Source organism: Protopterus annectens, chromosome 5.part0, assembly GCF_019279795.1.
Source record: "Protopterus annectens isolate FY-2018-M chromosome 5.part0, PAN1.0, whole genome shotgun sequence".
NCBI classification, from domain to species: domain Eukaryota; kingdom Metazoa; phylum Chordata; order Ceratodontiformes; family Protopteridae; genus Protopterus; species Protopterus annectens.
Window position 1 is genome coordinate 934,091,367 of NC_056735.1, and position 14,971 is coordinate 934,106,337.

Below are 14,971 nucleotides of genomic sequence, written 5' to 3' on the forward strand. Positions count from 1 at the left end.
ATAGCATCTTCCTGTGGCACATTCTCTTCAATTTCATCCTGTGGCATCCTTTGCTCTGTCATGTGGGAACTCACTGGCCTATCACTCCTCATCATTGCCTATGTCAGAGTTTCCACAGTTTCCTGTTCCTTCCCTTCCTGTCTAGCTTCAAGTGAATGTTTATACTGGTTTTCTGTGGAAGGCTCCAAAATATCTCCATATGGCACCTGACCAATTGCTTCCTGTTCCCCTGGTTTCCCCTTAATTTGGAGTTCCATTGCTCTATCTTGTTGTGGTGCTTTCTGAATTAGATTTTGTACACTGAATCCTTCACTTCGGAGGTATTCCATAACCTCAGTTCCTGTTTCTTTAACTTCTCCATTACTAATCTCCTTTTCTACTTTTCCTCTGTCTTTTTATTTTTTGTATTGTAAAGTTTTCCATGTCGGAATTCTTTGCCTGCATTCCTCTTCAAATATCTTTGGTGAGGCTCTTTTTGTATTGATTAGTTTTGCTTTCTCCTTTGCATAGATATTACACCATATTAAATCTCTTTTTCTTTCCCATGAACATATTTCTTCTTCAGATGTCTCCTGATCTCCCTATTTATCCTTACTTTGGGGACTCGTTCCACCATGCTGTGATGTAACCTGTATTAGACCTTCTACACCAAATCCTTCACTTCACAGGCACTCCATAACTTCAATTTCTATTTTTTAACTTTGACTTTACAAATTTTTTTTTCTACATTCACTCTTTGTGATATTATTTTTTATTGTGAAATTTTCCATGTGTGGATGCCTTTGCCTGGATTTCATTTCAAATATCTTTGGGGCTGCCTTCTTTATGTTAATTTGGCCTTCTCCTTTGCATAAATACTGCACCATATTAAATTTCTCTCTTTCACATGTCCATATTTCTTTTTTATACTTTTCAAAACTATCTAGGTTTTGTTGCTTATATTTTTGTTGTTTATATTAGGGTACAACTCAACAACCTAATAATGGGCAATTTCAACTGTTAGCCAAAGACCTTCTGTGTTAGCCTGTACTTCAGAGAAGTAGATACCAAACAGGAGAGGACCTAGGACTGAACCCTGTGGTACTCCACTTGTCACTGGTCTGAAGTTGGATTTAGAGTCTGCTACTTTCACAGTGTGCGTTCGGTCAGTGAGCCAGTTGGCAACCCATCTTGTGACATAGGGATTTATACCTAGTTTAATGAGTATGCCTATAATTCCAGAGTGGGGGATGGTGTCGAAAGCCTTGGCGAGATCTAGATAGGCTGTGTGTACCACCTTACCCTCATCTACAGCTTTGGTGAGCACTTCAAAGAAGTCTTTCAGGTTTAGGAGACATGATCTGCCTTTTACAAACCCGAACTGGTTAGGGTCCAGAGTTTGGAGATTGCCAATGTCATTGTTTATAAGTTCCATGATGATACACTCCATAGCCTTGCAGACCAGGCTCATCAGGCTAATGGGGCATTAGTTCCTGGGGTTCGTGGTGGCTCCCCCTTTGTGGAGTGGGATAACCGTTGCTGTGCGCCATTCAGTGGGCACAAAGCCTGCAGTGAGGCTATGACTGAACATGGTACTTAGGTGGGGTGCCAGTTCATTCTGTAGTTCATGTAGAATGCAGACTGGGATGTTGTCAGGTCCCATGGATGCTGTGTTCTTGGCTTTGGAGAGTGTGTTTTTTACCTGTGCAGCCATGATTACAAGTACTTTGCATTCGTTCGGTATAGAGATGGGCCCTTTAGGGGATGAGAGAGGAGTAAAGTTAGCACTGAACCTATCTGCCAGGATGCTGGCAATATCAGTTGGCTCTGTATATTTCGTGCCATTGTGCTGTAACTCAGAGCAAATCTGAGTGTTGCCATTGAGATTCTTGACATAGCTATAGAATGCTTTGTGGTTGTCTTTAGAATCAGTGGTGATTTTGTTTTCATAACTAGCTTTGGAGGATTTTATGAGGGATCTCTGCTTCTTACTGAGGCTGACCATGGAGTTCCTCCAATCATGGGATTTTACTCTTTTTTGCAACAGTTTTCTTTCTTCTGTTGTAGTGTTTGTTTATAGCAGGGGACCACCAGATTGGCTTCCTTTTTTTGAAGGATAGCATCTTGGTTCTGTTAGGGATTGCACGATCCATGCACTCGTGTAAGTGCTTATAAAGTGCAATTGTGCAGGATTCAGCAGTCGTATCTCTATTGTCCGTCAGCATGGGTGTCGTGAAGTTTGCCACTTCTGTCTTAAGAAGCGTGAAGTTGGCTTTGGAGAAATTTTTTACGGTGGTTTCCCTAATGGGAGGTGGGGCTGGGATGTGGATGTCTAGGGTGATTTGCCTGTGGTCAGATCTGACCAATGAGGAATTGACCTCTGGTGTGGAACACTGGTTGCCCATGTTGGTAATGACCAGGTCTTGGATATTGCTGCCCCTGGAGGGGGTGTGGATAAGTTGATCCAAGGCATTGGAATTTATGAATTCCAGAAAACGTTGAGCACAAGAGTTGGTACATAAGTAGTTTTCCCAGTTAATGGTGGGGTAGTTGAAATCACCCATTATTAGGGTATTAGGTTGTACCCTAATATTTTCCAGTGTATCAAGAAATGAGGAGTGGGAATCCTGGGGCATGGTGGGGGATCTGTAGCAAGCTACAATTTGCATTGCGGTCTTGCCCAGAGTTAGTTGTTTTGATAAAAACTCTGTACCCATGAACTACCACATAGGCAGTAGTCTACAACACACAGAAAGTATGATAAGACAGGTGGACAGTAGTCTCTCCTTTGATAATCACATCACCACTGTAGTCAGGAAATCCTTCTATGTGGCACACCTTATCACAAAAGGTTTCTAATCCAGGAAAAAAGAGGTCATTGTTCCCCTCTACTCTTCACTCATTAGACCCATTATAGAGTACAACGCCCTTTTTGGTATGTATCACTCAAGACATCTACAATAACTGGAAAGGCCGCAGAAATACCCCACAAAGAGGATTACTGGCCTCAAACATACAAAGCTATGTCAAACCCAGAGCTGTTGGACATGCTCCATTTAAAGAAATCCCAATCCCTCCAAGCTACATGCTCTAGGGAACTAAACCTTGTCACCACAATAAACAGAACATGCTGGAGGGAGAGATTCCTGTCCCAGAGACTTCCCATACTCTCGAATAAACTACCTATCTATTTCAAACAAAGTTCCTCATTAGCACTCTTCAAGAAAAATCTTGATGATTGGATGGGAAATAGGAAATTCACACTGGGGATCACTTCTGTGGCTCTGCTCGACAGGAGCAGAGGAAAATAATTTTCTTGGGTGACAAAAGCCAGGGTACCTTTTTGGCTAGGCTTATATAGGCCCTAGGGCCAATAGCCTAGTACCTACCTATGAACCTATGGACTTCCTCAAATGCCTCTTATCTAGAAAATTGTGTAATACACACTGAGGATTCAGATGTTCATCTAGCTAAGGTACATGCTGTGTTAGACTCCCTGAAGCAAGTCAGGCTGAATGTCAGGGCATCCAACTGCAAGCTAGGCATGGCATGAGTAAAATATTTAGGATATGTACTAGGAGGGGGAATTGTAAAACCCCAGAAAAAAAGCTGGAAGCAGGGAGCAATTAGCTATTTTAAGTCCAAATAAGCAAGTGATAGCATTCTTGTGGTTAGCTGGGTACTATCATACATTTTTACCCAGTTTTACATCTATAACATGCCTTCCTAAATATCTGATGAAGGCGAAGATGTCCTCTGTGGTAAAATGGAAACCAGAGGCAGGTAATACTTTTGAACAGATAAAGAAAGTGTTAGATTCAGAACCTGTTTCATTATTCCTTGACTTCAGCAAACCCTTCATACTTTATACCATTGCATCAGAGGTAGGCTTAGAGGCAGCACTTTTAGTGGATTTTGACAAAGAGCGCCCTATAAGATTTGCAAGTCACAAACACAGAGGACCAGAGACCAAAATTACATTGCAGAGAGGGAATGTCTGATGATCAAGTAACTATTATCTGTTGGGCAGGAACGTTATATTGTTCATAGTACAGTAAGCAACAGGAGTGAAATTCTGAACTTTGTCAGCAGGCACTTTCACTACAACCTTTCAGATTCACCATCAAACATTGGTCAAAGTTGACACACCCCAATGCAGACCATCTGTCCAGGCCATAAAACTGAGGGTTTCATGCTGGGGTGGTCAATGAAACTTAGTGTTGTGGGTCTCCCACCCTGTTTAGGGCTTATAGCCCATCTTGTGGACATGAATGTGAGGGTCTTAAGCTGGGTAGGGGTCAATGTAGCTTTCTGTAGTGGACCTCATCCTAGGAGGTTTCAAAACTGATATTATAAAAATACTTTTCCACATAATGCTGTAATTTGAAATTACATTTTATTACATATTTTATTAATGCATTGCATTGAAATTTTGTGCTTGAACATTATGACTTTATTATGTCTGTTAAGTTGTCATTCTGACAAATTAATGTGTTGTTTTCATATTTCTGCTTGAATGTTATGACTTTATTATGTCTGTCTAGTCTTTCATTCTGCTAACCATATGTATCTGAAGGTTTTCTCTCCAGGCCTGCACTGAAAATGGGTACCTCATGACTCAGTCGGACTTTCCTGGTAAACAAATGCCAAATAAATAAATAAATAAATATGATGAGCTAAAAGTGATGTTTTCATACATAGTGCTGTATTCATTAGAGAAGTTCCTTTTCCAAGCAGTTTACCTGATTAAGTTTAATGTATGAACATTACGGCTATAGCCCTGAGGCCTCAGACAAGTTGACCATTTCCTCTGTAGAAGTATCAGGTCAGCAACAGAGTTTGGGAAGACGTGCTATGGAAAAGATGAGGTAAACCAAAGAAGCCTGAGACTATCTGCAGATATTCAACTGGAGAATCTAGCCAGATAGAAGCTACCTGAGAGTATTTTGTGACTAATCTTACACTGGTGTAAAAGACAGCAGTTTTTGTTACTTTAGTTCATGGCTTGAAAAAGAGTTTGCATTACTGAAGGTTTGTTTGGTTGTTTTAAAACAATCTGCTATTTTATGGACAAAGTGCCTCTGCTAGTAAATATGCTATTTAAGCCATTGACGTAAGAGATGGGACGGTAAACAATTTCAAAATGTAAGCTACTGAAACCAAATATTTGACTGTGGCAGTGAACTCTTAGCATAAAACTGGGTCTAGTAGCTTGCTAATTGAATGGTTAACCTTGTTGGTACACTTTAGTTTAGAATCTTTAAAACTCTTAGTAGCCTTCCTTGTATCATATATTTGAGGTGAAGCTATCTTGGAAGCTAATGACTTGCTTCATAAAACTGAAGAGACTGCAAAAGCATAAGATAAAATGTCATTAGCCAGAATCAATTGTTCATTTCACGTCATTCAAAGGAAATGTCGCTTTCACAGTGTGTTGCAGGCTTGTTCAATTCAGACAACCATCAATAAAAATAAAATTGAACATGAAAGAAAATATACCTATATAATTTTAAAAATGAAACCTCCTGTAACACAGACACATTTAATTCAAGGGATTAGAGGGTCAGCAGGACATAAAGAAAAATATACAACCTTGAATAATCCAAAGTTCTTCTGAGTTATGAAAATTGTTAATGTTACAAAGAGATGCATGCAGAAGATAACAATGTTAGTGATCTAAACACTGAAAATGAAATTCATTGTAAAATAATGCAATTGGAGAAAACAGAAAATGTTGTCTGGGCAGGAACTAATAGAAAACAGAAAAAATGTCTGAGGGTAGTCAAGCTGGATGACAATCAGAGAAAGCAGGGCAGAAAGCTGGTATAATACAGGAATGCACAGTGGAAGGCATCATCAGTAGTAAACAAGAATATATCCTAGAGAATTGCTTAGGGGCCATTGGGAGTACAATGCACAGTTCTGGAGATTACATCTTTGAAAGAATACAACCATTAGAAAAACAATGCAGACAAAGGACATCAAAATGGTACATAGACTGATAAGTGGTTGAACAAAGATACTCCTGAAGAAAGAAGACAGGCAGAGGGGAAACACAGAATCTTTTTAATTACCTCTAAGGAAACCACAGAGTCAATGTCATTTTCATCTTTCAAAATAAGAGATGTATGCGAGCAAAAGTATACAGAACTTAAACAAATGGATGGCAAGAAAGAGATATGCAGAAGTATTATTTTAGAGAAAGGGTGGTGAGCTACTGGAACTGCCTTCTTGAAGAGGTAAATAAGGCCAATAACAAAAAGAGAATTCAGGAATGTATAGGACAGACATAAGTTAATTCTTATAAGAAGATAATAAAACAAGTTGATGGTTAGAAAGGGTATGCATCATATCCAAGAGACAGGAACACAGACAGACTTTGTCATCAGAATCTATGTTTCTTTGTAATGTATTCGTATTCACACACTCATGCCCACAGAATGTTAACTCCAAAAGTAAGGAGTGCAGTGTATTCACATGAAATGTGACTTTTATGCATTTAGTCATGCAAAAAAGGAGCAATTATCCTTCGAAGGTCTAGTATATCACATGAAAAGGGTTCAAAACATAGGTTTGTTTAATCTGGCTTTACTTTTCATTACTGTGCCACTGTCTTACATACTTCACTTTGATAAAGTAACCTGACAAGTAAAAACAAACTTGACTCACAGAAGCCATTTGAAAGGAAAAGCAATACTCTGATTATCCAAAAAGTTTTAGCTAATTATTCTTTTCATGATAAATGAATGGATCAAGCTATTCTATCAGCAGTTCAAAGCTCTGAAACACAGCGAGAAGCTTTGTTAAACAACGATGGTAACCCCTAGCCTTTTACACCATATTGTCACTCATTACTAAATAAATGGCATGGGCCAACTAATTTGCTAACAAATCAAGAGATGGAGGACTGTTTGGCATTTCCTGCCAGACTGCAATAACTGAAAGCTGTCTGGAGCTTTTAGCACATTAGGCCATTAATCTATTAGTAAATACCATAGGTAGAGACTATTATTAATGCACTAAATAAAACCTCAGTGTTCTATGCCTCCCTACAGTGTCTTTGTTCTCTAACCTTACAATAAATGTTCAAAAGCAGTTAATGACTGATGAAAAAAAGCAATTCAAGAGAGTTGTAGCCTTGATCCAGCACTTACTTTATTTTATGGTATCTCTAATATCAGACCAGGTATAGTATAACAAAGAAAATTGATTTAAATTGCTTTCCTATAGTGCTTTATTTGATAATAATTCTATACCTCTGGCATGGTCACAGATATTTCTTTTCAGAAAACTTTCCAATAAATCCAAAGAACACAATTCAGCTTCACCAGTTCTATTACTACAAAGCTGTTTTACACTAACAGAGACTGCATATTCAAATGTTTGAAAGTAGGAAAATACAGTGCCTTAATGGTTAAGGTTTCATCCTAACAACGTTGGGATCTAAGAATCAGTCCTAGCAAATAATCAAGAACTGATGAAATATGGTTCTCAAAAATATGATGGCAGTCTGCTATGAATTGTGTATAAATGTGGGACATGTATACATATATGGGTCTACTTCATATGATCTAAATTTCATTAGACTGAAATTCATTTGACTGAGACCATACTACCGAAATTTCAAAATACTAAAAGCTCACTTGCCTGAAACTCATAAGACTGAAACCTTACAATACTAAATTTCAACATAGGAGTGGCAGTGTGTAGACTACTGTAAGATAAGTGAAATGTATATGCCCTTTTCCCCACTGTAGTGTGATCCTGGAGTTAGGATATATAGTTGGGGGGGGGGGTGTAGTCCCCCATCTAGTTTAGTTTTATATCATCCAGTTTCTGTTAAGAGGGTACGTAAGTAGTTTTTAACTTCTGGAAAGAGTTAGTCATTGGTATTGTAAGTGTGCATGTCTATAGTTTACAATTTAGTATGTTGAAATTTAGCATTGTAAGGTTTCAATCTTATGAGTTTCAGTCAAGTGAGTTTTCAGTATTTTGAAATGTTGGTATTATGGTTTCAGTCAAATGAATTTCAGTCAAATGAAATTTAGATCATATGAAGTAGATCCACACACACACACACACACACACACACACACATATATATATATATATATATATATATATATATATATATATATATATAAACACACACACACTGATGGGTACAGCTACAGATATGTATATATGGGTGCAGTTCAAAAATGTTGACAGTGAGAACAGCAGTATCAAAATATTGACAGGTTCAAAACTTTGACAACAAAAGTGCAGTCAGCTCAGAATATAGAGTTATGTAGGTTGGTATAAGGGGTGGGAGTGTGTTTGTGGGAATGTTAGTGTTAGAGTAAGAGTTGGGTAAGTGTATGGCTTTCGTGCTGTGCATGTTTCTGTGTCTATGCCTGACTCTTGTAGCCCTAACAAACATGTACTGTTATGGAAAGGTGCAGGGTTAGGGTTAGCACACACTGGTGCAGGAGGGCTTATATGTGTCAGGATTTTGATACACTGACATTATGAACTGTCAGTCTTTTGAGTTACTCTTTTGAATATGTGATTTTGATAGGTCAGCTTTTTAACTGTAATCGCCTGTGTGCGATTTATGTAGGGGTATGCAAACCAGACCCCCGCATGGTTCAGTTATCCTTTTTTTTTTCTTATTTAAATTACTGTCTCCCACTGATATCACTGGGTTGCCATAACTAAGTCAGGTGTCTGCTGAATAGGGCTTTAGGTAATTTCTCCAGATACTGAAGAATGAAGTGTCTTATGTGTTGTTTTCTTCTCAAGTTCTGACCATTTTTTTAAACACATTTATTAAACTTTCACTAAAGACATAGGCAAAGACACATTAACAAAAAAGAAAGCAAATCATATTAATATTTTTTCCTTTACATACATTATATATCACATATTTTTTCTTTTAACTATCATCAGTCGAATATTACATAAATTGTTGAATTCCTGCCTTCCATTAAAACTTCTTTTCCTAAACATTATTCTGCATGTGTTGTTTTCATAATTCCCATTTATTTCTATGTAATTTGCTACAACCCTTTCCTAAGTATCCCTCTTCTAGTTCTTTTATCTCTGTTTAATATACATTACTTCAAATGCAATTGGTTTATACTATGATTTCCATTTTCTAGTAATTTTTTTTGTCAGCCAACAGAATTAAACTTAATAAGGCCTTACTATGTCTAGACAATTCTGATCCCATGTCCAAGTTTAAAAGAATGATTTTCTTTGTTACAACCATTTGCTTACCAAATACTATATTTTTATCTGTTTCATTTTCTGTAATTATAGTTATGTTAGTGTTTGTTAGTTTTATAGTTTAGTCAGTTAGTTTTAGTTTAGATAAAAGTGGGGGTGTTTGTCTTTTAACTTGTCAACTGCAGTCAATGTTTTATTTTAAAATAATGAATTTATTTTTTTACGTGTTTAATTTCAAATGGCATTTTTCCCCCTGTGGGATTGTAGGATTGTATGTATGTATGTTTTGTTTTTGCAGTTGCAACATGGACTAGGATGTCTGTAGATGACATTGTGATTTGTAGTGAGAGTAGGGAACAGGTTGAGGAGACCCTGCGGAACTGGAGATATGCTCTAGAGAGGAGAGGAATGAAGATCAGCAGGACTAAGACAGAATGTATGTGTGTAAATGAGAGGGAGGACAGAGGAATAGTGAGGATGCAGGGAGTAGAGTTGACGAAGGTGGATTAGTTTAAATACTTGGGATCAACAGTTCAGAGTAATGGTGAGTGTGGAAGAGAGGTGAGGAAGAGAGTGCAGGTAGGGTGGAGTGGGTGGAAATGAGTATCAGGAGTCATTTGTGACAGACAGGTACCAGTAAGAGAGAAAGAGAATGTCTACAAGATGGTAGTGAGACCAGCTATGTTATATGGGTTGGAAACAGCGGTACTGATGAAAAGACAAGAGTCAGAGCTGGAGGTGGCAGAGTTAAAGATGTTAAGATTTGCATTTGGTGTGACGAGGATGGACAGAATTAGAAGTGAGTATATCAGAGGGTCAGGTCAGGTTGGACAGTTTAGAGACAAAGCCAGAGAGGTGAGATTGCTTTGGTCTGGACATGTGCTGAGTATATTAGGAAAAGGATGCTAAGGATGGAGCTGCCAGGTAAGAGGAAAAGAGGAAGGTCTAAGATAAGGTTTATGGATGTGGTGAGAGAGGACATGCAGATGGTTGGTGTAACAGAGCAAGATGCAGAAGACAGGAAGAAATGGAAACAGATGATCTGCTGTGGTGACCCATAATGGGAGCAGCAGAAAGAAAAAGAAGAAGTTGCATCTTTCATATTTTAACACTGAAGACAAATAAATATTGTGTCTTCATTTGACTCTAAGTATTCATTTCTTTTGTTTTATGCTAAGCACATATTATTTATTGATATCTGTTTACCAGGAATGTTGAACTGGGCAGAACTAACCTTTTCAGTTGAGATCAACAGAGAAAAACTCCTTGATGGCTAAATATGATTACAGGGACATAAATTAATGTATGCAATGAAAAATGAATATTACATAGATGTATGCAAAATAATAAGGTATATACTCATTAAGAATCTGAAATTTGGTAAGGGATAAAGGATACAACATTGCAGCAGGCTGAAGATTCACATAGATTAACTTCAAATGTAAAAATCACAGCATGAATATTGGGTGGTCAAATTATAAATACAGTTAATAACATCATATTGAGAACAGGAGTGTAAAGAGTAAGGTTGAATATTTGTTTTATGCAGATTGTATTGTTGGATAAGAGAATGCTTTCAATATATTGAAAGAGAGTATATATATATATATATATATATATATATATATATATATATATATATATATATATATATATATATGTAAGATATGAGGTTATTTACAATGGGTTGGTTGAAATAGTTTACTGGAAAAAAGGTGATGCAGAGAAGTAGACATGAATTTGACAATGTGAAAGTGAAGAAAGATATGCACTTGTGATCATTTTTGAAAATAGAATCAGGCTCAAAAATTGGAGTGACCTTAGGCTTTATATCATGGAGAAGTGATAAATCCAAGTTTTAGCTACAGAATTACAGCACAGGGTGTTTTCAATATATTTTTGAGTTTTGCTGACAGAGACTTTTTTATCAGATTTGGTTATGGGTGCCTGATTTGAGCTTAGGGAGGTTGCTTTTAGCTTATACTGATATATGTGTGTGTGTGTGTGTGTGTGTGTGTGTGTGTGTGTGTGTGTGTGTGTGTGTGTGTGTGTGTGTGTGTGTGTCGCATGTACAGTATGTGAATTTTCTCTTAGCTTTTATTGAGTGGCTTAAGTGTGGTCAGTTCAGAGAAATTTTATTAGGTTTAATAATATGGCATGGATGTAGATAAAGGTTTGGTGACATACCACAATTTTAAAATAAAAACTAAAAACACAGAGTCATCACATGCAGTAGTTGTCTTCAATGTGTAATTCAGATGACTTTTACTTCTGCAGAGATTGTGCACAGCATACTGACTTAAATGTTATCAGGTGGGTAATATGTCTTATGCTCTCAGATACAAGTCTATATAAACTGTGCTGCACATGGCTAGACATTATGGTATGATACTAACAATCTTTATATGATTTCAAGTAGTTCATCTAAAGCTATCAATAAAGCACATTGTTATTCATTTCTTTATAACAATGAGTGTGTAAATAGGCAAAGTGTCTATAACTGCTGGTTGGGTGGGGGATTTCAAAAGTAACTTATGTGCTTATCAATTGTTCATTTTTAAACTGTCTTTATTCTGACTTTGCAGGATTGGTGTCCATTTGTGTATGCGCTTGTGTGAATTAAGTTAGAAAACTTAGGATACTGTGTTTTTGTGTGAAAGGAATTTGAAATATGTAACTTTGCTCATTACTTTTGACACAGACATTTGACAGGATGCAGTCAACAATATGTTTGTGCCCTAAAATTTGAAATAAAATTTTTAAATTAAATCCAAATAATTGAAATCATTGTAAAAGTAAAGAAGAAAACTGTATGCACAATGGCAGGTTTCATCAATGTTTATGTTAACTGGGAAAAGACAGCCAAATAACAGGACACTTGAATGGTTGGAGAGGCCTGGTACATTATCCTACTTATGGTCCCATTTGACCATGATCCAACTATGTTACCCAGTGAAGACTCTAGCTCTGCTGGGTCTTTCTTGTAGTTCTTTGCTAAATGGTTTGTCTGTGTGACCATCTTACCCTTTGGTCAGTTTGTGTGTTTAGATAGATATATACAAACACTCATACAAATAAATTTAAACACACGCACACACACATAAACAGTACTTTAAGTTGCCATCACAGTCCACAAAGGCCCTGCAGGACTACAGGCTGTTTGCAAAACCAAAATCTGAGACAAACAGCTTCTCCAAGGCCCCCCTTCCTGCTCTGTCAGGAATTGTTTACTCACAAGGTACTTTCCACAGTATAGTCCTTCCCACACCATGCTTCCAAGGTTCTTCTATCAAATGATCCTCCAATGAGGAAATAACACCCTGTTTTGCTGCTTTCAGGCACTTTTCTGTACTGTTAATTGCAGCCTCACTAGCTAGCTAACTGCTGGGAGAATAGTCCCATGCTACATACTGCTGTATACTAAAGTCATTTTAGATATATTCTAGGCAACATGTTACAACTACTCCCTCCAAGGGAAAAACAGGGATCATGCCTTATGAAACCTAATTTGTTTATACCTTAGGTTAGTGAGATTCCCAGCCCTCTGAATGAATAGCCATGTCACCCACATTTCTGCAATATATTGGGAATGGGGCTTCAATACTTTATCCATAATCGTCCCAAAGGTGACTGGGGCTCCATGCAATGAAAATGGTATACTGTATACATAATGATACTATTAACGGTTACAAAAGATGCTTTTTCTTTTGCAGAAGTGGTGAATGGTATTCAGCATTATCCTTTCATCAAGTCTAGTGTTGTCAAATATCAGGCTATCCCTAAGATTTATTTTATTTTATGCTTTGTTGATCAGGTTAGCACCTTAGGCCCACCTTTTTGTGTAACCGAAAAATTTGTTAGGATTTAAAGGTTTGTATTCTATGTTGGTAAAACCAATAGGAGTTTACGAGAAAGAATTAGGGACCACTACTATTGCCTCGCTAGGAAGGAGACTTATAGTGCTCCAGCTAAACACATGCTTTCAGAGGGAACAGGACACATCTTTATGTTCCAGGCACTACATGTACAGATTCCATCCGTGAGGGGTGGGGACATCATCAACCTCACGGAAGAATCTGAAACCAGATGGATACTTAGGCTATCTGCACATTGTGGTAAAGGGCTTAATGATAGTGTACCATTAAAACCTGTACTCAGGTCAAGACCCCTTAGATGATTTTATTTTATTCTATTATATTTTATTTTATTATATATGTGTGTTTCTACCTCGTTTGGAATTTTATTTACTCTATTTTATTTTATGTATTTTTGCAGTCACACATTAGCATAGAGAGAGTTGTATATAGATTTTTATGATTACATCGTGCAAGTTTTAATTTAGCGTTTTTTGTATTATACTATTAAATTAATGACAGTTGTAGGTTCATATACTCTCTACACCGAGCATATGAATGAATGCTTTAAATGCTTTATGCCTTTAAGAAAGTTAGAAATTTTATGATTCTGATGCGCATGTCTCTATATAAATTAATCTGATTTGTCTGTGTAATGTTACGTCTGAGGAAGCGGATTACCGTGAAAGCGCTTACGTCCATTAAACTTTTTTGTACCAGCTAGTTGGAGCGTTTTTTCTTGAACTTGGTGGATTAATCCTTGTATTTATTGAACGTCTTGAATCCATTGGACTGTTTGATTGCCGTTGGTGATACCTTCTGTTTTGGGTACTGTTTCTCATATATATATATATATATATATATATATATATATATATATAAACACACACACACTGATGGGTACAGCTACAGATATGTATATATGGGTGCAGTTCAAAAATGTTGACAGTGAGAACAGCAGTATCAAAATATTGACAGGTTCAAAACTTTGACAACAAAAGTGCAGTCAGCTCAGAATATAGAGTTATGTAGGTTGGTATAAGGGGTGGGAGTGTGTTTGTGGGAATGTTAGTGTTAGAGTAAGAGTTGGGTAAGTGTATGGCTTTCGTGCTGTGCATGTTTCTGTGTCTATGCCTGACTCTTGTAGCCCTAACAAACATGTACTGTTATGGAAAGGTGCAGGGTTAGGGTTAGCACACACTGGTGCAGGAGGGCTTATATGTGTCAGGATTTTGATACACTGACATTATGAACTGTCAGTCTTTTTGAGTTACTCTTTTGAATATGTGATTTTGATAGGTCAGCTTTTTTTAACTGTAATCGTCTGTGTGCGTATTTATGTAGGGGTATGCAAACCAGACCCCCGCATGGTTCAGTTATCCTTTTTTTTTTCTTATTTAAATTACTGTCTCCCACTGATATCACTGGGTTGCCATAACTAAGTCAGGTGTCTGCTGAATAGGGCTTTAGGTAATTTCTCCAGATACTGAAGAATGAAGTGTCTTATGTGTTGTTTTCTTCTCAAGTTCTGACCATTTTTTTAAACACATTTATTAAACTTTCACTAAAGACATAGGCAAAGACACATTAACAAAAAAGAAAGCAAACCATATTAACAGTTTTTCCATTTACATACATTATATATCACATATTTTTTTCTTTTCTTGTAACTATCATCGGTCCTTTATTACATAAACTGCTGAATTCCTGCCTTCCATTAAAACTTCTCTTTTCCTAAACATTATTCTGCATGTGTTGTTTTCATAATTCCCATTTATTTCTATGTAATTTGCTACAACCCTTTCCTAAGTATCCCTCTTCTAGTTCTTTTATCTCTGTTTAATATACATTACTTCAAATGCAATTGGTTTATACTTTGATTTCCATTTTATAGTAATTCCTTTTTTGGCAGCCAACAGAATTAAACT